The sequence below is a fragment of the Felis catus genome, chromosome B4 (genome assembly GCF_018350175.1).
Source record: "Felis catus isolate Fca126 chromosome B4, F.catus_Fca126_mat1.0, whole genome shotgun sequence".
NCBI lineage: Eukaryota > Metazoa > Chordata > Mammalia > Carnivora > Felidae > Felis > Felis catus.
The window spans coordinates 111,645,191-111,660,134 of NC_058374.1; positions in this window are offsets into that span (position 1 = coordinate 111,645,191).

The following is a 14,944-nucleotide window of genomic DNA, read 5'->3' on the forward strand; positions in this document are numbered from 1 at the left end:
CTCCAGAATATGCAGCTATGTCTTCCCACGAAGACAAATTGTTGCCCCTTCTATCATGGAACAGTCTAAAGCAATCAACCTGGATGGCTGGTGTCCCCCAGGAAATGGTGCCCAATAAGGGCGCAGTGTTGGCTGCTGTCTTAGGAAGTTGGGCACTCAGCAGCAGCAGAAGTCAGATCACCTGTGGTAAGAGGAAGTCCGCGTTTTTATTCCCATTTATTGCCTCTCTCTGTTTCCAAGGCCACTTCGTACATGGGCCATTTGTGCAAGCATAGAGATGGCCAGGGAGGAGGCCCAACGACAACCACATATGAGTCATATTGACCACCTCCTTATTTTATCCTTCTCCACAGTTGGATGTCCTCTGGGGAACATTTACATGGGGCTCAAATAGCTTCAAAGACTGCCGGCCTTCTCAGAAGTCCATGATATAATTCCTCTTTAGGTGATCTTAGCAACAATCTTCCAGTCACATTTAAAAACTACCAAGTCCCTGGTAGTTTTAGGGATTTAGACCAACGCATCAGCCATGGCGCATGAATCAGTGTCTTTCAGGAAACCTCAACTATTTCTTCTTTCACGTCAAGTGGCCAACCAGATATGATGCCCGAAGTTCTGTCCATTGGGAGATCTCCCTCTGACTTGTGGAGCCTACTTCATACAGATGTACCCTTAAGCCAGACAGCGTCCCCTGTCGTCTCATTAATTGGTCCTGGGGAATTCCCAGGGAGGCCAGAGGAATGGTTTGAGGGAAAGGCGGGAAGTAGCGGGAAGTCTGAGTCATGGGCTTCTGCAGGGAATAGAGGTGCTGAGAATACAGCTGGGTTGTGATGGACAAAGAATAACAGCTCACCCACACATGTGCAAGTTCTTTACTCTGAAGTTTAAATGGAGTGATTCTTCAGCAAGCTTCTTACTTTCTGCGAGAAAATCTTTACCATTATAACAGCATCAGTATCACAAGCCAGTAAGGCAATAAAGAAATATCTTAGCACTCGACATATATTTCTGATGAATAACATTTCACAGTCCTTCCTAAATGTACATGAGGTAAAGGAAGATGCATCTAATACCTATGTTTAATTGATTTTTCCCAGAAAGTGTATCTTGAAATGTGAGCCTCTGATAAATTCCTTATGGGTATACTTTCTAAGACAAGTTCCATTTTTATATTTTCTTTGTCAGTGAGGGGAGAAATCAGGTTAATTCTATAAGATTAGTTTCATAGAAGCATTGTTGAAAGCATTTAAATCCCAATGCAGATTTTTTTTTAATGTTTTATTTATCTCTGAGAGAGAGGAGGAGAGAGAGAGAGCACATGCGAGCAAGAAGGAGAGGGACAGAGAGAGAGAGAGAGACAGGACGAGGATACGAAAGGGGGTCTGCACTGACAGCAGTAAGCCTGAGCCCGACATGGGGCTTGAACCCGTGAACCATGAGATCGTGACCTGAGCCGAAGTCGGACGCTCAACAGATTGAGCGACCCAGGCCCCCCCCCAGTATGGCATCTTTAAAATAAAATGTGCTCAGACCAACCTGGAGTGTTAGAATTCAGGAAGGGAAGCATGAGGGAGCATCTCAGGGCTGGTATTGTTTTATCCTCCTTAGGGTATTGGTCCCGTGGGAGACTTCATTTTGTGAAATTACAATAAGCTGTGCACTTACGACAGATGTACTTTTCTATCTGTATATTGTATTTCAGTGAGAAGGAAAAAATGACACGTGTTTTATATAATGGTGACCTGCTTGCAAGTTTCCATGAACTAGAAACAATATTAGAAAATTTCATGAAATGCTGCCCAATTCAGGCTAAACAGGCTAAACAGCCCTTCAAAATCATTTACTGAAAGCCTGCAGCGCAAGGAACGGCATTAGACACAGACCGAAGTCTTGTGAGCAGGGGGATGTGTCTACGTACAATTAATTCACAAAGCAAAGATTTATTGATCACCTATGACATAGCAGACACTAGTCTAGCCACCTGAGATGACAGGAAATACCGGCAAAAGTCCTCTCCCTGTGGAACTGACCCTGGTGAGAGGAGGCTGACAGCAATAAATAGATTGCCCTGAACACTGAGTAGAAGTCACCCTTTTGTGAGAGATAGTTACAAGCGTGAGGGAAATCCCCATTTGTAAGGGTGTCTCCTTCTCAGTACCAGGAAAAGGAGGATGACTAAAGCTCTAGAAACTCTTATCAATGGAGAAGGTGTGGACTTAAATCTGCATAACAACCATATGCTTGTTTACTGAGCTGTTGCCTGAAAACCTGGTTCTCCCGCCCAACATCTTCTTCTGTCTAGCTAGAGATGGTGTATTAGGTGGCAGCCTGGGCCATTTTAAGGAGTTACTTAGTTCTCCTGGAGCTCACTCCTGTACACAGGAAGTATACATGCTATTAAACATCTGTTTGTTTTTCTCCTGTCTTCTCTTATTACAGGGAGTCTCAGCCAAGGACCTGGAAGAGAAGAAGGAAAATTATTTTCCCTCCTCTCCGAGAGCTAAGAAGCCAGTGTGATTAGGGCGAGGTGAGCAAAGGGGAAAGGAGGTCAGGGAATTAATGAAAGGAAAGGTCATCAGAAGCCGCGGTGGATACTGGTTTTTACTTTCAGTGAAACGCGGCACCGTTGCAGGAATTTGAGCAGGGCGTGGGCTAAGCTAAGTTACATTTTCAAAGGATCTGGCTGCCATTTTGAGAAGACACTGCTGGGGAGAAGGATAGTGGCCGGGAGGTTATTCAGGAGGCTGCTGCAATGATCCAGGTGAAAAATGGTTGTGGCTCGGACCAGGCTGGTAGCAGTGGATTGCAAATAACTGTCAGAATATGGGTATATTTTGAAAATTTGAGCCCACGGGGCTTGTTGACGGATTGGATGTGAGAGTCCAGAAAAGAGAGGGGTCAAGCACATTGTTGAGGCTTAGGGCTCCAACAAGGGTGACGCTGTCCTCCGCTCCGGTGAGGAAGGCTGTGGATAGAGAAGGCTTGGGGAGGAAGATTAGCGGGTCTGTGTTGGGCACATCAGTTTTGAAGTGTCGATTAAATATCCTAATGGAGGGGCGGCTGGGTGGCTCAGTCAGTTAAGCAGCCGACTTCCCTGTTCACGGGTTTGAGCTGTGCACTGGGCTCCCTGCTGTCAGCACAGAGCCCACTTCAGATCCTCTGTCTCGCTCTATCTCTCTGGCCCACTCCCCCCAAAAATAAACAAGCATTTAAACACACACACACACACACACACACACACACACACACATCCTAATGAAGAGGTCAAATAGGCAGTTAAATATATGTGAATTTTAGAGTCCATGATGAATGTGTGGATGCCAATGTAAATTTCAGATTAATAGGCAGAGATTGTATTTATAAAACAGGATGAAATAGCCAAAAAGAAAGCATAAAATAAAGACGGAGCCAACAATTAAAGCCTGGAGAACTCCTAAGAGAGAGAGAGAGAGACCCAGCAATGGAGAAAAAAGGAACAGCCCATTCTGTCCTAGGGTACTCTGAGCCTGCCACAGGACTGGTTGACTTAACACCACTTACCACTGTAATAATTACCTCCCAGGAAAAATAAATCCAAGGACATTTTTCCAGTTTCTATGCCAACTCATGATCATGAGTAATTGCACGGTGACTGGGACATAGTAAGGGCTTCCTAATTATTGCAAATTGTTGAATGAATTATTTCAGGGCTCTGGGTATTGGCCAAATCTCTTGAGACTTGAGCCCTTAGTAGAAAATTCTTGAATTATAAATACATTTAGACGTTCTCCCCCTATATCTCCTCCAGGCACATTAGGGACTAGATGGGTAAAGGTGGTTCCTATCTGGGACTTAGCTAGAAACCTACAGGCTGTTCCACGCAAAGTGTCTGCTCTTCATCCCTGACCAACTCTTTCTGGATCCTTTGTGTTTTTCTTGTCCTTAAACATCTGTTCTGCTCTAACCAAGCATTCTTCTGGCCCAGAGCCTTTCTCACTGTCTCTCATTCTGGACCGTCTCTACTTTGGACAGTGTACTTCACCGAAGCCTTTGCTTGAAGTCCCCTCTTCAGAGAAGCCTACTATCACCATTCGGCCTCAAACTCACTAGTCTCTTCCACTTACCACTCTCTTTATACCACTGACTATTAACTGCCATTATATAATAGAATGGTTTTGATTTGTTTGGTTGGTGCTATGGATTGAATTGCATCTCCCCTAAAATGTGTATGTTGAAGACCTACCCCCCAGGGTGCTATATGTCAAGGAAACTATATGCCAGGAAGGTTTAAACAAGGTCATAGGGAGAAGCCCTGATCCAATACGATTAATGTCCTTATAAGAAGATACCCCAGAAAGTCAGCTCTTTCTCTGCCATATAAGGGCACAGTGAAAAAGTGGCCATGTGCAAGCCAGAAGGAGAGCCCTTGCTAGAAACCCAATCAGCCAGCACCTTGAGCTTGGACTTTCCAGTCTCCGAAACTGTGAGAAAAAAATGTGTATTGTTTCAGCCACCTTGTCTACGGTATTTTGTTATGGCAGTCCCAGCTGACTAAGATAGTTGTTACCTTCTGCCTCTCCCACTAAAACAATCTCTTTCAAGCAGGTAATGTCTTTTGTTCTTTCTTTATCCCCAGTGTAGACATCTAGAACAAAGCCACGTCCAAGGCAGGAACTCATTAAATGTTGATGAATGAATCCACTCTCTCAGATCTGATCTGCTTAACTAAATAATTATATGGATTACCCACCACCGTGTGGAAGGATCTATGCTCCGTGTTAGTAAAAGTGAAGAATATGTGATCCCCGGCTCTAGAAAAGCCTGCGATCTGTTTGCTCTGGGTTAGCTTGTTCTCTTAGGCTGATAGCAGTTCACCTCCCCAAGCTCCAAATTCTGTTTCCTGCCAGGCTCCTGAGAGGAACAGCGGTGCTGTGGATAATAACAACCCTCATGCTAGCACAGATTCCAAGGTGTTTTCCATGAGAGTCATCTCCGGACAAACAGAGCAGGTTTTCAAAGTCAATTTAGCTTCTCATTTGAGGTGAATCATCTGTGTTTTGTCTTATAAATCATGTCCAGCAATCCTTTTCTCAACCTCAGCTCTTGAAGGGTGGAAGAAAATGGTGTTTCTAACCAAACCAGTTTCAGGATGGGAGTCTATTATGAAGCCACTTGCAGGAAAGGGTTTGGAGAAAAACCCATGATTCCCTTGTCAGGAGCCTCTCAATCTTATATCCTTGGTTAAACTCTGACTCTGAAAAGTTCTCAAAGTACACACACACACACACACACACACACACGAATTACTATATTCAGACTGAAACCAGCTGATACCGTGGCACATTGTGCAGAGATTGATCTTTATTGTGACCTGACTCCACGGACATGGATATGAGAGCCAAAACTAGCTTTTTCTGTGGGAAAAGGTAATGATATTATGGACCCACGAGTGCATAAAAGAACAAAAAAGAAAAGAAAAGAAGAAGATAAGCAGTAAGAAAAGCTTTCAGAGTCTCACAGCTCAGTCCACTGTTAGGAGGTAAAGGGTTTTATTTCTGTCTCAAGCGTAGGCTTAGGCAAACCCAAGTCGTGCCCTTTGTGGTGGGCTTCTGAGCAGGGTAAGTGGAAAAAGGGAAATTCCTGGCAAGCCCTGGCTTGGAGATGGTACAAAAAAACCTCAGTGAGTATAGTGTATTTCCTTCTTTTCCTGAATCCATACTAACTTGCCCAGTAAAACTTTCTTTAGTCCTTTACTGATTCCAAAACTTATTTTAATTCTTGCCTTTCACTTCTTATTTCCTTTCCCACAGATGGTACTGGGTAAAATATAAGCCTGTAAAAAGTGAAGCTTAAAAGACTTTCTTTTCTTTTTTTGGCTTTAGAAGGTTTCACATGACTACATGATAGTCCCACCTCATCCACCCACACTTACATTTTTCCTCTTCCTAGCATTAATAGGTCTAAACATTCAGTTAGGCAGGAAATTTAGAATAAGGATCTTCGTCTATCATTATCTTGCCTCTTGAAGGAGTTTTTAAAAATATTGAAGAGTAAATGGAGTAAACACATTCATTCCACCCTGCCCCTCCCACTGACTGCAGCTATAAAGCCTGGATAGAATACATGGGTCATCTGAGGACTGTGAAAGTAAATACTAGTAGGCAGATTGGAAAAGACGAGCAAATTGGTGAGTTTATCACTTTTACCCCTCTGATATCCCCTGAAATGAACTCAGGGCTGCTGAAAATCCAGAGTGGGCACCCAGGCACAGACAAAGCTCCAGGAGACATCCCCTAATTCTGGCTCAAAGAGTCCAAAGGGGAATTCCTAGTACTCAGAGGTACTGGAGGAAACCATTATTTTCATTTGTTTTCTTTTCTCCATTTTTCTTTTCTTTTTTTTTAATTCACTTGTCCTGCTAGAAGTCCTGCAGTAGCGGCCGTAACAGGAGCATATGGGAACCAAAACTCTGAGAAAGAAGCACATTCCTCTCCAGTTGGAGGAGCTGTGATCCCGAGGGGGTGAGGCAAACTACTGTGGTTTTGTCTGTCTCTGTGTTCGCTCATCAGTTGGCCTCAGATGTGGGTCAGTTGCAGGAAGTGAACAACAGAGTAGAGTTACCAAAACCCCAGCTTTCTGGCCACAAGACCAAACGGGGAGCCCCAGAATACCCGAAGGTACCAAGGAGATCACAAGGAGAAGAGAGTTTGGGATTGCAACTCCTTCAAGTTGTTTATGAACTCTTGAGCTTACTCCTGGGTTGCACATGTACGGATCTGACCCTAAACTGCATGAACACGGAGAACTGAGCAACAGGCTTGACCACTGCTCAGACCCTGGACTGGATACTGGGTAGCACATACACGAGACAGATCTGAATAGTACTGCAAAGGCTTTATAAACTGGACTGACACTGGAATCATAAAACACATATGACGGGTTGGAATTTGCCACTTAAACCCAACCGTGTCAGTTGTCTGCTAAAACAAAAATATCGACATTCTTTGTAAGATTTATCCAGAACCTCATAATGTAGTATTCACAATGTTTAGAATACAATCCAAAAGTATGAAGCATAGAAAGTACCAAGAGGATCATGACTCATTCAGGAAGAGACAATCAAGAGATGCCAACTCCAAGGCGACATAGATGTTGGAATTATCAAAGACTCACTAGTGGAGCTCTTATGAAAATGCTCTACCAAGTAAGGAAGCAAACTCTTATATAAGTGGAATGATAGAACTCCTCTGCCAAGAAATAGAATATATAAAGAAGAACCATTTGAAAATGCTAGAACTGAAAAAACATAACCGCTTACAAATGAAAACTTACTGGATAGACCAAATAGCAAAAGAAGTTAACAAAGAAAAAAAAGTGAACTTGAAGATAGATCCAAGTATCTAGTTTGAACAACAACAACAAAAATATTGAAAAAATGATTTTTTTTTTCACTGAAGAAGTGAAGAGATTCAGGGGCCTATAGAACAATACCAGAGAACCTAACATCTGAATCATCAGAGTCTCAGAAAGAGATGGAAAAGGGTGTTGTGCAGAAAAATACTAGAAGAAATAATAGCTGAAAACTTCCCAAGTTTAGCAAGAAAAATAAGCTTACGGACTCAAGAGTCTCAGCATAACACCCAAAAGATAACCCTCAAGAAATCCACTCCCAGACACACGATGATCAAACTGCTAAAAGCTAAGCACAAAGAAAAAAACTATCGAAGGAAATCCTAGAAAAATGATATACATGACTTACAGTGAAATAATGATTTCAATGATTCTTCGTGGGGAAAAATGTGGAACGTGTTTAAAGTGCCGAAAGAAAAGAACTGTCAAACCAGAACATTCCATAACTACTGAAAATATCCTTCAGTAATTATCAAGGGGGGGGGGGAGGACATTTTCAGATGAAGAGAAACCAAGAGAATTCCCTGATGGCAGGCTCACTCTAAGGTAACTGCTACAGAAAGTTCTTCAGACAGAGTGGAATGATACTTGAAGGAAAACTTAAAACATCAGGAATGAAAGAAGAGCAACAGAGATGGTAAATATCTTCTTTTACTGAATATTTTAAACTACATTTGGTGGTTGAAAGCAAAAATTATAATACTGTCTGATGGAGTTTTGATGTTTGTAAGGGTAATGTATGAGACAGCAACACAAAGCAGGAATGAAAAAGAAATCTATGTGATGGAAAATGTTTTATATTCCACATCGAGTAGTAAACTATCAATTCTAAGTACATTTTGAAAAGTTCAGTACGTGTATTGAAATTTATGAGGTACGGCAAAAACAGTGCTTACAGGGAAATTTGTAGCAGTAAATATTTATATTAGAAAAACAGAAGTGTTTCAAATGAATCATGTAAATGCCCAATTCATGAAACTAGAGAAAAGAAAAGCAAAATAAACCCAAGGCAATCAGAAGGAAGAAAATAAAGATGCAATGACGTATCAATAAAATCGAACACAGAGAAAAATAGAAAAGTCAATGAAAACCAAAGTTGTTTCTTTAAAAAGACTATATATATTTTACACACACACACACACACACACACACACACACACCCCTCTAGCAAGACTAAAAAAAAGACACACTTTAACATTATCAAGTATGAAAAGGTATAACACCAGACTGAAGATATTAAAAGGATAATAAGGGATAATAAGGGAATACTACAAATATAAATTTATCAACTTATAAAAATGGATTAATTCATGGATCAACAACAAAAAACCTTAATACTCAAGCAAGAAAAACTAGGTAACCTGAATACTATAACTATTAAATAATTTAATTCCTAACTAAAATCCTTCCAAAAAAGGGAAATTGCCAGGTGCAGGAAGTTTCACTGGTGAATTCTATGAAACATTTAAAGAAATAACACCAATCACACAAAATTTCTTCCAGAAAACAGAAAAGGAAATAATACAGCCTGATTGATTTTATGAGATCAGCATTACTCTCATTGAAAAAGGGATACCTGGGTGGCTCAGTCACTTAAGCATCCAACTTTGGCTCAGGTCATGATCTCACAGTTCGTGGGTTTGAGCCTCACATCGGGCTCTGTGCTGACAGCTCAGAGCCTGAAGCCTGTTTCGGATTCTGTGTTTCCCTCTTTCTCTGTCCCATCCCTGCTCACACTCTGTCTCTGTCTCTGTTTCTGTCTCTCTCTCTCAAAAATGAATAAACTTAAAAAATTAAAAAAAAAAAAGAAAAAGAGAGTTCAAGAAAAGAATACTGGAGACCAATATTCCTCATGAAAATAGATATAAAAATCCTCAACAAAATCAAATTCAACAATATATAAAAACAGTAATATACCATGCTAAGTGGAATTTATCCTGCAAATGCAAGACTGGTTCAATGTTGAATATCAGTCAATAAGATACACCATTTTAACAGTCTAAAGAGTACACACGCACACACACACACACACACAAACACACAGACACGACACCCAAAATATGATCTATAGAGGAAGAAATCAATACATTGGACTTTATGAAAATTAAAAACTTTTGTTCTGCAAAAGGTATTAAAAGCACAAAAAGACAAGCCACAATTCAGTAGAAAATATTTGCAAATCATATTTCCAACAAAGAACTTTTATCCAAAATACATAAAGAACCCTCAAATATCAACAATAAGAAAACAATCCAACTTTAAAATGGACAAAAGACCTGAATAGATACTTTACTAGAGAGGATATATGGGTGGCAGATAAGCCCATGAAAAGATGTTTAATATCATTAACAATTAAAGAAATGCATATTAAAACCACAGTAACACATCTATTAGAATGGCTAAAATAAATACTAAGTGCTGGCATGGATACAGAACAATTGAAACTCTCAGACTTTGCTGGTGGGAATGCAAAATGATGCAAGCAATCTGGAAAAAAGTTTGGAAGTTCCTAAACATATTTACACCCACCATATCCAGCAAACCTACTCCTAAGTATTTACCATAGAAATAAATATGCTTCCAAAAAAACCCCAAAGCAAATCCCTTTGTACATAATTGTTTTACAGTGAATCTAGTCATAATCACACAAAATTGGAGACAACCCAAATGTCCTTCAACTTATAACTAGATAATTGTAGTATATCTAAATAACGCAACCCTACTCAACAATATAATGCAACCTACTCTCGAATCATGCAACAGCTTGGAAGAATCTCAAAGGCATTAAGCTGAGTGAAAGGAGCCAGTCGCAAAAGGTTACGTACTAAATAGTCCCACTGACGTGAAATTCTCTGAAGGACGAAATCACCGGGATGGACAACAGATAAATGATTACTGATCTTTTAGGGATTAGGGCATGGGGGAGACATTGAATGCAAAGAGATAACACGAGGGAGTTTTGGGGGTGATAGAACTGTTCTGTATCTTGATCCTGGTGGTGGCTGCTTGAATTTACAGGCGTGTTAAAATTTATGGAATTATACATATAGAAAAGGTACTTTTTTACAGTATGTTAATTTAAAAAATAAAACTAGAAGAAACACAGAAGATTGCACAGGCATGAAATCATCATTTTACTCCATTTTCCTTTTCCATTTATCTTGGATAAGAAACAGTTTAGGCAATGTACTTTCAGATTTAATACTCTACATGTTTGTTCATTCCCAGCTTCCATCAAAGTATCCATGCAACTTGAGTCACTAAGTACAGATCTGGAGCAAGATAGCTGGGGGAAAGGACAGGCTATCAGAAAGTTAATGACTTGGCCTGATGCCATCTTTTAAAGGAACAAGGAGGACATTCAAACCTTAATGGAAGTATTCAGTCCATGGGACAAGGAGACATGCTTTAGTTTTAATCAGCTTTGCCTGCAATATGTTCCAAGAGATTTCTGGGTCTGCAAATGACCAACTTCAAGTTCTTAAGCTCACAAGAAAGAGAAACGGTTACCTTTCTGTGTTCCTCAAAGCAAAACTCTGTATCCAACAGAATTGTGCCACCAGACTCAAAGAAAGACTATAAGTTTGATGTGCATTTTTGGTAGCCTAATGGGCCCTGAGATCTTATCTGCCTTATGTATAGCTGTTCCCAGTGTCCAGCACATAATAGATGTTCATTTAGTGTTTATTGGACTTAGTTGAATATCAGATGGTAGCTTTTACTTGCTAAGATTATTCTAGGATCCCTAGTTCCAGACTAGATTAGCAGTCATAGTAAAAATAAGAGGAAATTACCTGGTAGAAAAAGGAGGGCTGGTGAAATGTTTTTCATGGTGAGGACATCATGTTCCAGGTCAGAAAAGGGAGGAAGCATCTGATCTAAGTCAGGGGAACTGGCCTTCACTCCATCCTGGGGTCTGGCTCTCCAGTACCTACAGTGTAGACAGCCACGGGGCTAGCAGGTGGAGACAGAGTCTTACCTGTGCCATGGGGAGCAGAAGGCGGTATCTTGTGAACACATCAAGAGTGACCTGGGAACTTGTTTTACCTTGGCTCGATTGTTTTGTTTTGTTTTGTTTTGTTTTTGGCTTGATTGGTTTTCAAGTTACTTCAAGAAAGGCAGGGCGCCTTTGGAGGAGTGCATTGCATTACCTCAGAGAACAGCTCGCGAATGGAGGCAACACCAGCCTAGACCAGCACTGTCTCAGCCTATCTGCTGGGCTCAGCTGTTTGCTCCACTTCCCTCTCTACGCACAGCGTCCTCTGCTTATGCATTTGCTCCTGTTCCCACTACTATCAAACAGATCTTTCAGAAGTTTTTAGTTCCCATGGTTACAGAATTTTATGGGGCTATAGTAGTACATCACAGCCAAGCCAGTGGATGGACCACCCTTGGGTCAGAAACGCCCGTACTTGGGAACACAAGGTCCAAATGTGGCACAAAAAGTCCAGGACTGGGAGTGAAGCCGTTTCCTTCACAAAGTGTGTGTGAGTGGTAGGAGTTGACATTTCAAGGACAAAAGTTTCTTCTGGAGTTTGGGGCTGGGGTTGATAGCGCTTTGGTGCCATGCTTCTTATTCATTTACACTACACAGCGGGTACAGGGGTGGGCAAGGGAAGTGGCTCTCTTACGGCTGGAAGGACAAACTCACGAAGAAAGATGGCAGCACAGAGCTCTTGTTGACCCTCAGGTCCCATGCAGAGATACACTGTTGCTCTCCTGGGATTTGGGGTGTGGGATGCTGCAGAAGTCCTTTGGGGAGACAGTGCACATGGTGACTCAGAACATGATAGAGGTTATCTTGGGCTCTGATCCCAGTATGGCCACTTGCTCTGCGATTTTGAAGAAATAATCTTGCACTCTGAACTTCAGTTCTCTTAGTTATAAAATAGAAATAATTATCTCTTAGCTTGTCTAACACAAAATCGTGAACATCTTGTTCTGCTACCTAAAATTCTACTACCTAAAATGGTCTTCCGATGCTCAGAATCACATCCCAAGTCCTTACTAGCTGACAACGTCCTGAGCAATGTCTGTACCCTCCTTTCTAGGCGTTCTCCCCTGTCTTTCTCTTCGGCAGTCACACCAGCATCCTGGCTATTCCTTGTATGCTCCTGTTGGGCTACTACCTCGGCCCCTTGCCGTAGCTGTACCTTTGTTCTAAAAAACGTTTCATCCAGATAGCTTCAAGATGTACTCCATGATCAACTTCTAGTCTGTGCCCAGACAGTGCTGTTTCAGTAAAGGTTCCCCTGACTACTCCATTTAAAATTATAAACGCTCACTCTTTCCCCTGCATTCTGGATTCCACCTGCCCTGCTCTACTTTTCCTCTGTAACACCGGCCATAATTAATTATTGATCTTGCTTATTTTCTCTCTCCCACAGTAGAATAGAAACCCCGGAGAATGCAAATTTGGTCTGTTTTCTTCACTGATCTGTCTTCAGCACCCAGAACAGAGTAAGCAGTGTAGGTGTTCAACCAATAACTTTGAATGGATGAGTGTGTGTATGTCAACTGCCTTCTAGCTTAATTTCTTTCCATTGCAAACTAGACTTCTGATAATTATTTGAATCGCCCCCTTCATTCATTCATTTATTCATTTGTTGCTTCAATAGTTCTGTATGTGTCCATTCTGTACCAGACATTAGAGATAGAACAATGAGCTCAACTAAGTAACTGCCTCCTTACTTGCCAGGAAGGCAGGCAATAAACACATAAATAAAAATGTGCTATGTTAGATGCTGTAGGATACCAGAATATGCCACCCCGAAATATGACTTTAGATGACCAGAAGATGCTCCAAAATATGTCTCTTTGGCATAATGATTATTTTGAGCTGATGGCTTCAAAAAACAGCAGATACAGAAGGTCTGAAAACAGAATAGAAGTTACCCTTTTGTGAGGGAAATTTGCATTGATAAACTACATCTCCATTTGTAAGGGTGTCTCCATCTCTAGGAGAGAAGGATGAAATCACTAGATTCCAAATCAGAAGAGACTCTCAGCCCGGGAGCCAGCACCTATGTAATCGGCGTAACAAAACCTACCCTTGTTTACCATACTTTTTCTGGTCACTTTCCCATAACTTGCCTCCCCACACCTTTCTTCCTTTGGTTTAGTCCAGGATGGTGTTTAAGCCCATCGAAACCATCTCTTTGAGTTTCTCTTCCTTGAGTTTCTTCTGTATATGTGAGATATACATGTTAATAAACTTCTATTTGTTTTTCTCTTGCTAATCTGTCTTTTGTTACAGAACCTAGAAGGATAGAAGTCAGATTTTTTTTCTCCCTTATGGTGCCATAATGGGCTAATGAAAATAGTGAGGTAGGGTGGCCAGGGGGATATTCTTGTAGAAGTGACATTTGAGGAAGAGTGTGAGTGAAGTGGGATGGTGAGCCATGTGGCTCTGGGGAACAGGCAAGAGAATAGTGAAGGCAGAGAGGCCCAGCAGCAGGGGCATGACTGGCATGTTGTAGCACTCACCCAGCCCAACATCAGGAGGAACTTTCTGCCGTCACCACACCCATGCCTGATCAGCCAAATTCTGCTGGAGGAACTCCCTCCAATGGGCCGACTGTGGCACTGCGGATCTCGCCTCACCTCTCAGATGGGTTCTCAGCACTGCCAGGGCAGCTATTCCAAACATTCACACTTCACTGAGCCAGAAATAATATGAACAACAATAGCAACAACTAACCTTTATTCACACATTCTATGGCTGGTGACATGCTATTTTTCCTTGTTTTTCCTCCATACATTCATTTCACTTAATCTTCACCTCGAACACAGAGGTTAGGTATTGTTCTTTTATAGATGAAGCTTAGAGAAGCTTAGAGAGATTAAGCAACTTGACCAAGGACCCTGCTAGTAACTGGTGAGCTAAGAGTCAATCCATAGCCAAGACTGTACTGACCTAATCCAAGTTCCAGCCCCGTCCCTATCAGCAAACTACCTTATCTCAGCCCCTATTTCATTTGCTCAGACAACTGAGTGTGGAGGTGGCCAAGCATGAAAGTGCTCAGATTACTGGCATAATTACCAGCCAAATTTCAGCAACTCGAAGAGACTATTGATTGTAAAAAGCACCATTAATTCATATAACCCTAAGAAAAAACATTGCAAATAAATCGTGAAACAATATCAAGACAATTGCTATATAAGAGATGTTCCAAGGTGAAAATAAACCTTTTTCAAGATTCAAAACTTGGTCATTTTTTTGTAAGTTTATTTATTTATTTTGAGAGAGACAGCATGAGTGGGGGAGGGGGCCGAGAGAGCCCAGAGCCTGATGCAGGGCTCAAACCCACAAAACCATGAGATCGTGACCTGAGCTGAAACCAAGAGTCAGACACTTAACTGAGCCACCCAGGCACCCTAAAACTTGATTATTTTTAAGGGTGGTACATCTACACCCATCAAAACCTCTTTGTCAAAAGATGAGATGTCACTCCCCAAGACTAGAACCTTCTTCCCATGTTGTTTATTCTCTCTTCCTTGACCTTTTTCCATTGAGTTTTCCTTTCTCTCCAGTGTGTTCAACTCTACCTCCCCC